Source organism: Cephus cinctus, unplaced genomic scaffold, assembly GCF_000341935.2.
Source record: "Cephus cinctus unplaced genomic scaffold, Ccin1 Ccin1_scaffold0597, whole genome shotgun sequence".
NCBI classification, from domain to species: Eukaryota; Metazoa; Arthropoda; class Insecta; order Hymenoptera; family Cephidae; genus Cephus; species Cephus cinctus.
This window is the reverse complement of record NW_014333243.1, coordinates 868516-880872: the sequence shown is the minus strand read 5'-3', so window position 1 is coordinate 880872 and position 12357 is coordinate 868516. Positions and strand designations below refer to the sequence as shown.

Here is a 12357-nt window from a genome sequence, read left to right as displayed (position 1 = left end):
CAGCGTGCGTAACCGAAGGAGTCGACCCAAGGAGTAAAGAAGCAAGAAAGATGTGCTTTGCCTCTACGACTCCACGGTGCACAAACGAACTCTCATGCGCGGTGCCGGCCAATTAAAATAGTTGCGCGAGAGTCCCGCGGTCTGCGTAAGCGCGCGCGTGCAACGTTATCGCATAATGCCATTGCCCTGTGCAATGGACTTAATCAAGAGTAATAGAGAGTACGTCCACCTATTAATAGTGCGCGCAGGCACTCGACGTGTAACGATACCGACATGTGTTTTATGTAGTCTATGACTTTCCCAGCGAGGGGTTATCTAGACATACCATCGCGCACTGGACTACAACAGTCGTCCCGTGGAAACGCGCGCGTCTCTACGCCGCATTGCCGCACGTTCACGCACCGACGTACCCCGGGGGCCCGGCATCCCAGCTTTTCCTCCAACGCGAAATACCGAACGACAGTTTCGCCGAGACCCCCGGCGTCACACATTCCACCACGCGACTCGAGGAACCAAACAATCAGATTGTCAAATTGAAAACAAAATTACGAAACGTATCGATGCCCGGCACCGATTTATCGTAACGTTCAGCGGCAGCGTATGAATTTCACGGTCTTGTCGTAACGTCCTATTAAAAAGTACACAGTGTCTCTCCCACCGACAGACTACATGGAAATACGACTGAAACGCTTCGGACTTTTAACTGTTCTTACTGCTTTTTTTTTTTTTTCTACGCGTGACCAATTTATTACGTGCAAAACAAATCCTATCGCTTAACAATACGAACGAAAGTCACTGCTTGCGGAGCACGTTGCAAGCTTTCACGTAGCGTCACTTTTGTTCCCTCGGATTTCGCGTTTCACGCGACGAGCGCGAGTGCCAACGTACAGGCCATTACGGAAAGGACGCGTACACAATTTTCTGACGCGACGAATAACGCGAAGCACAACGAATATATCGCGGGAGGCGCTACGTGGCACGAAACTGATTGTCGGAATATCGGATAAATATTCATGAGGCGGATAGAACGCTCCGGCACCGGCGTATAGCTGTTAAGTCCTTATCAGCGTACATACGGATAAGATACGTCGATAGTTTAAATCAAGAAAGTCCGTTGTACCGATTGCAGGTAGTAACGAACGATATATGTATTCTCTTATACCAATTGACTTATCAGTCAACAAATCAAAATTAATCCCAAGATTAATCCTAGGACGTAATTTAATTGATACTTCGATTAATGAGTATGCGGACGTAGCGGTATCAACGATATATCCACAAGTTCGTTACATACTTAGAATATATGTGGGTGTATATTGTGTGTGTGTATATATATATATATATATATGCGAGTACGCAATCGCATTGCTTTATAGGTTCCCATATGTATAACGCTATCTGTATGTACGCACTGTGACGTAACAGCTGACAACATAGCCACGTATGCATATATATATATATATGTATACATATCGGAAGGGTGTATAGCCGCATGCACAGATTCCCCTAATGCTCCTGAAATACGAGTGTCTACCCTTGCTCAGACGCATAATTAACGCTCTGCTGTGGGTATTACGTTGCACGGTCAGTGATCGTCAGACAATCCTTTGTTATGCCTGGCGAAACAGTGTATGCGAATGAGCTCAAGTACGGCGGCCATCTTGAATCGAGTCTTGTACGTAATTGTTATTATTGAGTTTAATAATGATAAAATTTCTCCAGAATGCTCAGCGCTGCGTTACGCCTCGCGCGTTACTGGCGTTCTGTTAGCACGTTACGAAACTCAAGTCCCTAAGGCGGCCCCACAGGTAGGTAGATACGGATGGAGATTCTCATGAATGCGTTAATAAGTGACTGAACGGTTGTGAATGCATGTGCAGGGGGTTAAGCGGGTACGTGTAGGCGACCGTGTGCGCGTCTAGAAGACGTTTGCGAGAAGTAGGTCGATTGTCGGCCGTCTCAACAGGAGGAAACCATATGTGGCGTTCGGCTGGATGTCTCGAAAGAAAAGCGGTGAAATTTTTAATTAAACGACAGCCGTCCGCGTTCCTTTTCCTCGATACAGGCTGTGGATTGGATTATCCGGACAGTGATTATCCGCGTTCGCTGTGGGTGTTCTTGAGGAGGTATGAAAAGGACGTGATAAGGAGAGAGAGAGAGAGAGAGAGAGAGAGAGAGAGAGAGAGAGAGAGAGAGAAAATACATTTCGCTCTTTAAGGACAAATAAAAGAGAATACTATTGTCAATCTATTTCTAGAACTTTCTCGAGGCGTCACGTGCAAAATTCATCACGACTACGTCAAAGCCTTCGCCGTTGCGAAGCATCGAATGCCCTGAGCAATGGTAAAAATGACAATTTACAGGAATCTTACTTATCGACGCGCGAACGTACGACTTGCAGTGGTACGTAAGGTATATTTTCTTCCTTGGTAAAAGATTTCATCAAGCGAGTCTCGGCGACCGTATCGCTACGTAAATCCGCACCCGCGTCAAACTGCGACACCGAGATGCTCTAAACTCCCGGCAAGACATTCGTGAACGCAGCCCTCGACTCTCTGAGCGTTTCCCGGCAGAGACTTTTCAGCTTTTAGATTTCCGAGAATTCAGGCAAGAAATGTGTTTCTAACGAACGCGCGGCAGCGTTTTCAGCATTCGAGACGCGTGCTACGTGCATGCGAGTCACGTGGTACGAGACAACGACTATCGTCAACTCCGTATTTTAACGAAGAGCTTCGACTCCGCTCCATCCTAGAAGTTTACATCGAACGCGACCTGAACTTCTCTCGATGCTTTCTGTCGCGGAATGAGAACCGCGACGGTGGGCTAGACGATAGGTTACGCGGTGGAAGGATCGTGTTACAGAAGCCGTCGACCTAGCGCATACTTTTGAACCGTGTGCGGCAAGGGCAAAAAAAAGGTGGAGTACAGCCAAGAGAAGTAAGAAGAGGGAAAAAGATAAAGAAAATATAAATAAAGCATCCCCAAGAGATATTCAATATTCATCCGCATTACCCAGAAAATCATATTAAGTATGCCCAGAGCCCTGAAAGAACGGCAGAGCTAAACAAAGAAATTAAATTCCACCGTCTACTTAAAATGGGGGGGAAAAAAGAAAACAAGCGATACGCTGGTAACCAACGGTAGACTGATGTTCCACGTAGAGAGTTAATTCCGAAAAATTTTACGTTAACGTAAATATTGAACCCCGAGTCTCCGTACGAAAAACCAATACCCCGTTACCCGTCGCGCGCGGCCTAATTTTATTTCTCACGAGAGATCGACCCGGATGTTGAAAGAAAATTTCGAAAATGCTACCACGCCTCTGCCTACAGTGGCGCCATCGATATTATCGAAGAATGTCCGTATTAACGACTGTTTGCACACGCGGGGTACCGGAGCGACCATGGCCGCGCGCAATGTTGATCCTTCTCTGAAAATAGTAAACGCACAAGTGCGTGTGCATGGACGAGCGAGCGATCGTCTACAAGCCTGCAGAAATTGTACGATAAAAAAGAGTGCCTTGGTAAAGTATTTGCTCGTTGGGTAAATATTTCAAAATTCATTGAGCCACGTCGAACAGCTGATCTGGTATGCCCTGTCGATTTGAACGGAAGTGCGCTAGCGTCTGTGCATATACATACACGCAATATCTATTGGCCACCGTGCATATATGCATATACGCTGAATTACCTGATATAAGACCAAAGGCATACGAGAAAGCGGAGCGTGCAACTGGCTGCCGTGAAATTAGCCGTATGACGATTCTCAAGTATAAAAAAAAGTTTTTCCTCGTCCTCCGATTAATCGTAATCGAGTCGAATCAACAGTACAGAAGCAAACGATGATTTCGTCGCCAAAGTCGACCGTCGTAAAAGCCAAACACAGTGCTCCTGTACAATGACACTCCCGTGAGTCACTCCTGTAATATAAATATTAATCCTTACGACGAGTCTCTGCCCGGATGATTCATAGCCTGCCGGTAGAAAGTACAATGGCGGTAAAAGGACCAAGGAGAAAAATGACCATGAATCTTTGCGCGCGAGAACCGCCGACGGCTGAAGATCAACGATCGCAGAGACCCGTCTAACAGTCTAATATATCGACATTGGCTACAGCGACACAAGCAATGACCTACAATCAGATATATCAAGGATTCAGGGACACGTCGATAATACGTATCCCTTATATAGAAATTCCATAAGGAGAGTCAAATGTAGATTGAACGTGGACGCTACTGAATGATTCTTTCGCGCTGCAATTTTTTATATCACGAACTCATACGTACACGTGATTTGATAAGAACGCGCTGAGCCAACAGTAACGGAGGATGATTCATCCCACCAAGTGTCAGATATTACGTAAGTCATATGCATAGTCATGAAAATGTATACAGGAAGAGAGTGTCAGAGCCTAAAAAAGATATTGAACAAATAAAAAATAAAAAATTCGTAAATTTTACAAGACAGTGACGCAACGAGGAGCGAAATAGATTGAACAGCTGTTCTCGAAAGTTCTATCGTTTAACCCAGAAGCGATAAGAGATCTCAGGATAATATTATCGTTCGAGAGTTCGACGTGCCCGTGACGCGAGCCTAAGGAATAAATTATATGGAACAGGATTACGAGTGGTTTGCGCCTACCGACGGTCCACATACACGTTCCTACCGCTTCCCACGTGAATGCCAGCAGTCATGTGTGGACGTATGTGAGGGAGGGGAGAGGGAGAATTCGTTGAGTGTGTATCGTAGCTATATGCTAGTGTGGGACATCATGTAACGTAAGTCCCGGCGAGGCCTCCGAGCTCATTCATAACTTTCTTGAACACACCAAAGTCCATTTTACCACCTTCTAGACAATAGTACCGCGAGGCCTTTTAGTGTTGCGTCGGATTCGACGTGTGAATTTACATTTTTATGGTAGCGCTTATGACGTACGTGGGTCGTACTCTTTGCGTGTCACGTTAAACGATACGGAATCAAATACACATAGAAGTATAAAGGTGGTCATAAAAAATGTCGAAAACAAAAAATATAATTTAAAAAAAAAAATTAAAAAAAAAAGACAGAGCTAATCTGTTTTTTTTTTTCGTAAGAAAAAAAATATATATTTCCAGATATACAGTATCGCAATTTTCATTGGCATCGATACGTCGAAGGGGTAAAACAACGAATTTTTCGATTTTATGAAATATTTGATGAAACATCCAGACAGCATCTTTTCAAGATTACGAGCATAGATCATGAGAGATCCATGAGAAAAAAAAGGTAAGGTACCGTTTGGGGACTGTAAGAGCCAATGCTTACGTAACTGACGCATCTCCTTCCCTTTAGCCTCTCGCACCGTACTAATCACGCAGAGCGAAGCTTAAAGCTCGCCGAAGCATTACCCTCTGACACGTATGAAATCACACGCGATCTAATAGAGAAGCAAACGAAAAGCACTGGCACCAGTCACGTGCCCCAACACGTGGCAAATATGTACCACGGCATACGAGGTCCTTATAAGGTCCCGTTGGCTTTCACGTTTGCCACCGGGACACGGGGAAGGAAGGAAGGAACAAAGGAATATGACGTCCACGAGGTCCACAGAGCGGGTTGGTAACCCTGGCAACCAGATGTACGTTGATTTACAGTCACAACCTGCCTCTACGACTTTTATGCCTCTTCGAAACTTTATCAGCCCCCGTCAGCGTGTAATGGCTTTTCGAAAAATTCTCCACGTCAAAGACGATACTCGCGCTTTTAACATCCAGCATAAATCGTATCCAGTAAAATCGTTGCTACGAGCATTTTTCAGCTGGCAGCAGAGCGACGTATCCGCGGGAGTCTAGCGTTCTAGAACGGGCATTCAATTCAGGATACGCTTGGCGCCGTTATAGACTCCTTTTACTCTTATTCTCATTCAATCCGAAGTCCAACAGACGCAAATGTCTAAAGACGCAAAATTTTTAGACGAGACCAAAGTCGGGTCCAGATCCCTGTACGAGGCATGGTCAAAGCTGATAGGAAATGTAGAGACTTACGTGCGCCTTATCTCACCCTAAGTCACGGGGTTGGAGTATCCCGGGATAAACTTTTTCCAGATGCCAGAGAGAGAGAGAGAGAGAGAGAGAGAGAGAGAGAGAGAGAGAGAGAGAGAGAGAGAAATAGGGCGAATAGGAGAAACGAAGGGGATGATGACTGTGTGCAGTAACCGGTAAGAGGAAACTGCTGGAAAGAGAAACGGAAGCGGAAGGTACAGTCCAGGTACAATTTCCGGTTGCACCAAAGTCAGTTTCCGAACCGAAGTATGCTGAGGGCGTTTCTTTTCGGTTGTCTGGAAACGCCGGCTTACGAGGTCTAATAGTTTTTACTACAGTTTCGCAGGTATATCTATATATATTTAAGCACAGTTCTTCCAGTCCTGTATTTATGAAATTCACAGGGTACGGACATAAAAACTGTGGTACGCGTACTTTATACAGATAACGATTAATATTTTAATTCGAAACGTTAAAAAAAAAGCCACAGCCCAGTATCTAATCCCTGGCCCAGCAATATATCCCGCGTTAAGGCGTACGTTAATTTATCCACGGCATAATTAGAGCACCGGCTGTCGAAAAATATCGTTTTCCTTTGCGACCGACTTAATCCGGGCGCTACGGGGATTCCCCTGGAACCGGGCAATTTAGCGAGTCGGTTGGGGAAACAAAAGGAGAAAGAAAAAACTTGAGATTTATTGGAAAGTAGAAAAATATTGGCAATAACTATAGCGCGCGTTATATGAACCCACGAGCAATACGTTGTTGTACCCGTGACGCTCGGCTTTATTATCCGCGTAAATACCTGGGCGTCGATATTTCCCTTCTTTTTTCCCAATAAATAACTTACACGTTACGTCAAAGCATTGCATTAACGCATAAACAATGACAGTTCAGTGCGTACCCAAACTTTTTTCATATATGCAGATATAAGTGAATTTCACGTAAACAAGGTCACCAGTTCTTCGTGCAGCCACGATTATCCACGAGACCAACACATACAGCTATGAGTTTCTGAAAATACTTTTATATTTAGAGCGAGTCTATAGATCGTACGGGGTCAATCTACAAAACGGAACGTCGCACGGATTGACAACCAGTTAGCCACTCAGCCAGCAAATGTCAAGCAAATGTCATTAACCAGAAGCTTTTAAAGATCGATATTAATATGTAAAAAAACAATGCCTAATGCTTTTCGCGTTATGAAATTACTCAGTTCTGGCAAGTCATAAGGCGTGAGAAAAAATTTTATAAAAAGATCCAATTTTTTTCATAAATTTTTTTTCAAACAATAAATTTCTTAGAAAAATTTCACTTACACAAGGCACGAGTTATTTCGTACAAAGATATTGCCATATCGATCCCCAAACAATGATCATCACCGAAACGAGTCTTTTTCTCCCTTGAAAAATGACACCTGGGTTATGGGGCAAAGCACCATCCGATCTGAACTCCGTCCTTTTCAACGACAGTCGCTGGGCTTGACATTTTAGCTTTACTTGACTATATACATAATACACGACGCGCATCAGTTACGTTACGCTAGGTCGAAAACTAACAAGATCGTTACGCGTTACGTTTCCGTCTGCACTGTGAACTGACTTGAAAGTATCTGCAATCGACTTTAACGATCGACTTTGATTCCAGTCGTAAAGCGCAATTGTCGTAGTCGGACTGTACCGAGAGTAAAGTTCAACCGATCCAGGTGACGAGGTAACCTGATAAGAGAATTACAAAACACAGAGAGCTATCTAACGATACATAATTCATGGATACCTCGTTACGACTAAAAATTCAGGTTAAAAAATTGCGTCGCGATATAAAGACGTTTGATTTACGTACATCGATGCACAGGTTGACATTATGCAGCCATTACGTGGATAATAAATAGCTAGGACACTGAATACTAGTCGAAAAAGTCAATTCATAAAAAATACTCATCGTAAAGACGAATGGGCGCTAAGGTAAAAGTTAGCAGGATAGGATGAGATATAGCAGTAGTTCCAGGTATCTCTACTCGCGTGCCCATTCGTTCCCGCGTATATCCATTGTATATAATATATATAGTATACACACATATATATATATACGCGGACAAATATGCTAGATGCGGGTTATAATCGGCATCCCAGTACAGTACAACAGACCATATGTCCCATGTATATTTACCACGTTTACCTATGTATTCTGTGACATATGCTGACCCCACAATATTATACATACCGAACCTTACGTATAACCTATACCCTATACGGAATACACGATCCCGTATATACCCTATGGGATACGTATCTGTCTACATGTATTGACCGCGAAGAGCGTGATTAGAGCATCCTAGCCGACCACGAGGAACGTCGAGGAATGCTTAAATGCTAGGATCGAATACCCGTTCGGTGTCGAATTTTATGGATTCCCACGGTAGGGGAAAAAAAGTTAATTTAATTATAAAACATATTTGGATAATTCATGGCAATTAACTTTATCCGTTAAACGGAGTCTCTGCGTGGCACATTGCTTTGCCAAAGTGATCCCTGTGCAATTGATGACGATACGGGCTTAAATGGAATAAATTATCATAGCTTGTTATTCCTTCAGTGGCTGACGCGAGGCTGGTAAGTAACACGTGCAATTTTATGTATTAGCGCTTCAAGATGTTACCGGGAGTTCTTTGAAGTTCGAGAAATGACGAAGCTTCGTTGCCGGCATGTGGTTGGGCTTTTTGTTAGTTAAATATTTTCGTAAATTTATAAATGATTTCGTATTATACTGAAAGGAAATAGTGAGACGGTAGGGAGTAGGTGAATTGGAGAAAAAGAAGAAATAGTTCGAATAAGGGCAGAGGAGTCGATGCCAGAGCCATTTTCGAGGGAGGACTAGATATTTCCAGGAAACGAGCAAATTAGAGGAATAAAGACGCGGGGGATGCTCGTAAACCATCATCAGCGGGTCCATTCAGAAGGCGCCAAGTACAGTGAATTTCGCCGGCTGCGGGTACGGACCTCCTGCTTGAATGCTGGTCCAGGTTGTCGAAAAGGGCATTAGGCCTTGGTTCTAGGAGATTAACGTAGGGAAGAAACGGGTCCTAACTTGGTATTGTGTCCTGGTCAGGATGGTCCCAGGAGGAATTTTGGCAGCTGGCAGGGCCGTCGTACCGAGTTCCTCCGCCCCCAAACAAAGGCCGCAATTTCACGCGATACGAAAAAAAAAATACATCAGAACCTCAGCTGCAGGGTACCTACTGGCTCCTACTCTCTCGTTCTCTTTTCCCCTTTATCCTTTATTTCTTTCACGGCTCATCCCTAAATCTCAGCCTCGAGCCTCCTCTTTCCGTCCTGTCTCGTCAGAGAGGAATTCAATTCATTCTAATCCCGGTCTCATTTGTACGTTACGATTGCAAGGACTCGATATTTATTTAGAGAACCCCAGGAACAAGGATCTGATGTAAACGATCGGTAAAAAAGAAAGGGATAAAACAAAAATTTAAAAAAAAAAACCTGAAATAAAGTTTTATGGACGTATTCGATTTTTCATCAAGGTCTCAAAAAAAAAAACCTAACTAAAAATATTTGTTTCCTGCATTCTCATCCTCTTTTTTGTACTTTTTATCGATCACGACTCTTTGTTCCCCGAGACCATAATTTTCATGAACGCACGAAGAAGACAAGAATTTCAGCAACGGTATAATATTTCGTACGTTCTGCTATCCTCATGCATTATGCAATTCAGCTTCAAACTTTATTAATGTACCTTTAGGCACGAAAATATTGGCTACAGGTATCAGATAATTTACGATCATTGTCGTGATTGGGTGGCTACGCCTATGGACTCAGCTGTACGTATGCATGTACGTGCACGTATATCTTTTATATCTCAAGTAGACAATTACGCGAGAGTGACAAGTGTAAACTTAGTCGTGTGTTTTTACTAGGATTGCCATAGATTTCGAAAAGTCAAACCGGAATCGTGGCAAGACATTCGACTGGGAAGAGGACGCCACTTGAGAACGCGACTCTTCCCCAGACACTTGTGAGCCACTTGCACAACGTTTCTATTTCAACACCAGAAACACATTGAATCGTCGCCTCAACTCCTCGGCTTCTCCAGTCTGGAGTCTCTTGGTGCAGTGTAAAGAGAAAAATGAGTGAAAAAGAAAGAACGTAATTATACACCCTCGACTGATGGAAACGACAACCCCCTATTCCTTTCTAGGAAATAATGAGTTTTGGAGGTTAATGTACGTGACTCAGTGCTAACATGATATTTTTACATTTCTTCGAATGATTATATCAAATTATATAGCCAATACTTGTACAAGTTTGTCCACTGTATTTACCAGATAAGAATCCTCGACTACTTCGTGCCGTTATCAGTCCATTGAGTGAGCTTTTAGTGGTGTTTATCGATCGTATGTCCGGCATTCATTGTTTCCAACTATGTTCTTTCCATTGACGGACTCTGCTGTTAATGCAAGTTGCTAATCGCACGAATACTTCGAGGCAGGGCATAACGTTTCATTTTTATCCTCGCTTCGACTCCCATGCTCGACCGTGTTCATCGAGCAACAAGAACCATTCTTTGTTTCGTAAAAGCCAGCGCTACCGATCGTTTTACACTCAATACTATCAATCCGGTACATCTTATGCCTCTCGAAGACAAGAATTGAATGCAGAACCCGTCCAAGAGAAAGAATTTAATGTATATTCCATAAGAATAAGTCTAGAATATGTATTAGGAATCGTACAAATCTAACAGAAAAAGTAAGGTGCTTAATGTTTATATGACGAAATATTGACATCTGCATACTGTTATACATATAAAATAAAATTAGAGCATTGAAAATGAGTGACGGTAGCGACAGAAAAAATACAAAGAACATGAGACACTTACCCAATGGTAGATTTACGTTAAAAAAAATCCTCGTCCTTTTATTATCCACTCACTTTTAGTACTAATTTATTACTGTATAACACACACAACGCGTACTGCCGAGCGACGAAGGAATTTCGTGCAAACGCTAAGAAAGAAATGCAATAACGTAATGATATGTTCGAGTAAAACGTCGAGTGCCTCGCAGGAAACGAAATGCACGATCCGAGACCGCTGGCTGGGCGCGTACTGTGCCAAACGTCGGCAGTATGGCGCCCGGCAGCTTTCCTGGCCCTATACTCACTCGCACGTTCATTCCACTTTGTGTCCCCTTCTTCTGTTCCGCCCCACCACCAGATCCTGGATCGCCTCCCCTGCGACCACGAGCACAGCGCGATAGGGGAAACGTTCCAGCACCACCGCTAGGGCCTATAAGAAGCTCCACTCCATGTTACGGGCTTTCTCTTGGAACCGAAGATATCAACCAATGCTCTGTGGCCCTTGGGCCCTTCAATCGTGTTAACGGACTATGCTTTTATTTCCCCTGGTACGCACGACCAAAGTCTTCATAGCAGAATGGATGCGTTCTCCCATCAACCACTGCGCTTGTCACTTGTGGATAGATGCATTATGAAAATTTCTTAAAATCAATTTTACTCTGTAAAATTTACACGCATTCTTTAAATAATTTTAGAAAATGTAAGAATTAATTTCTCGGATGTACTACGAAAATGTACTGTCTAAGAATTATCTTTCTTTGATTTCGTTTGGATCCCAGACGTTGCTCCAATATAATTTTCGATTATCGTTAAGAGGTAATATGATCGGACAATTTTATTACTTAAGAGACTCTAATTACTTCGTTAGCGGGAACGTCAGCTCACTGAGCAGTACGGATGACTATCGATTGGATGTTGTACGTGTGTACTTGCCGACCCTTGTAACGTAGAGGTAAATGACTCAATCTTCAATTTACAAATTTTTGCTGTCAGGAATGACTGTTACCATGGCTACGGGAAAGAACTGTTCTTGCTTTCGTGTGTAAAAAGAAAATGTGTTTTTTTTACACTCTGTGTCATCAAAATCAGTGTCTTGGAGAAGCACGAGGATAATTGCCTTCTAGAGTAAAAAAAAATGTCTTCCTCGGTTAACTTCGGAGTCAAACAACTCGCAGCCAATTTTTGTAGAATACTCTCAGCCCGTAGAGTTAAGTCTTTCTACAGTATAAACAGGTATAATATTCCGAAATTAACAAATTTTAAGAAAATTCAATATTCACGATTATACCCTCGTATCTTACAGTGCCTCGCGCAAATACTGATTACTTAAATCCAACAAATTGCCGTACTCGATAAGTACCGGATTGAAATGATGTCAGAAACCTATAGAAATCGCACCATGTATATTTAAAAGTCTTAGAATCGTGACGAGTAACAATTATTAAAAAAAAAAAAAAAAAAAAAAAAAAAAAA

General features: G+C 42.9%; 1 protein-coding gene across 3 annotated transcripts in view; it reads right to left on the bottom strand.

Annotated features, from left to right (window-relative positions):
- LOC107269061 (dystroglycan) overlaps positions 1-12357 on the bottom strand; it is a 69777-nt gene that overhangs the window by 27134 nt on the left and 30286 nt on the right. For 2 of the 3 annotated variants that reach the window (XM_015742498.2, XM_015742501.2), the window contains exon 1: positions 10907-11176. The exons of the other annotated variant lie outside the window; for it this stretch is intronic. The gene's annotated coding sequence lies outside the window, so the exon portion shown is untranslated. Of the gene's footprint in view, positions 1-10906; positions 11177-12357 lie in introns of those variants that run through there. 3 annotated transcript variants of the gene reach the window in all.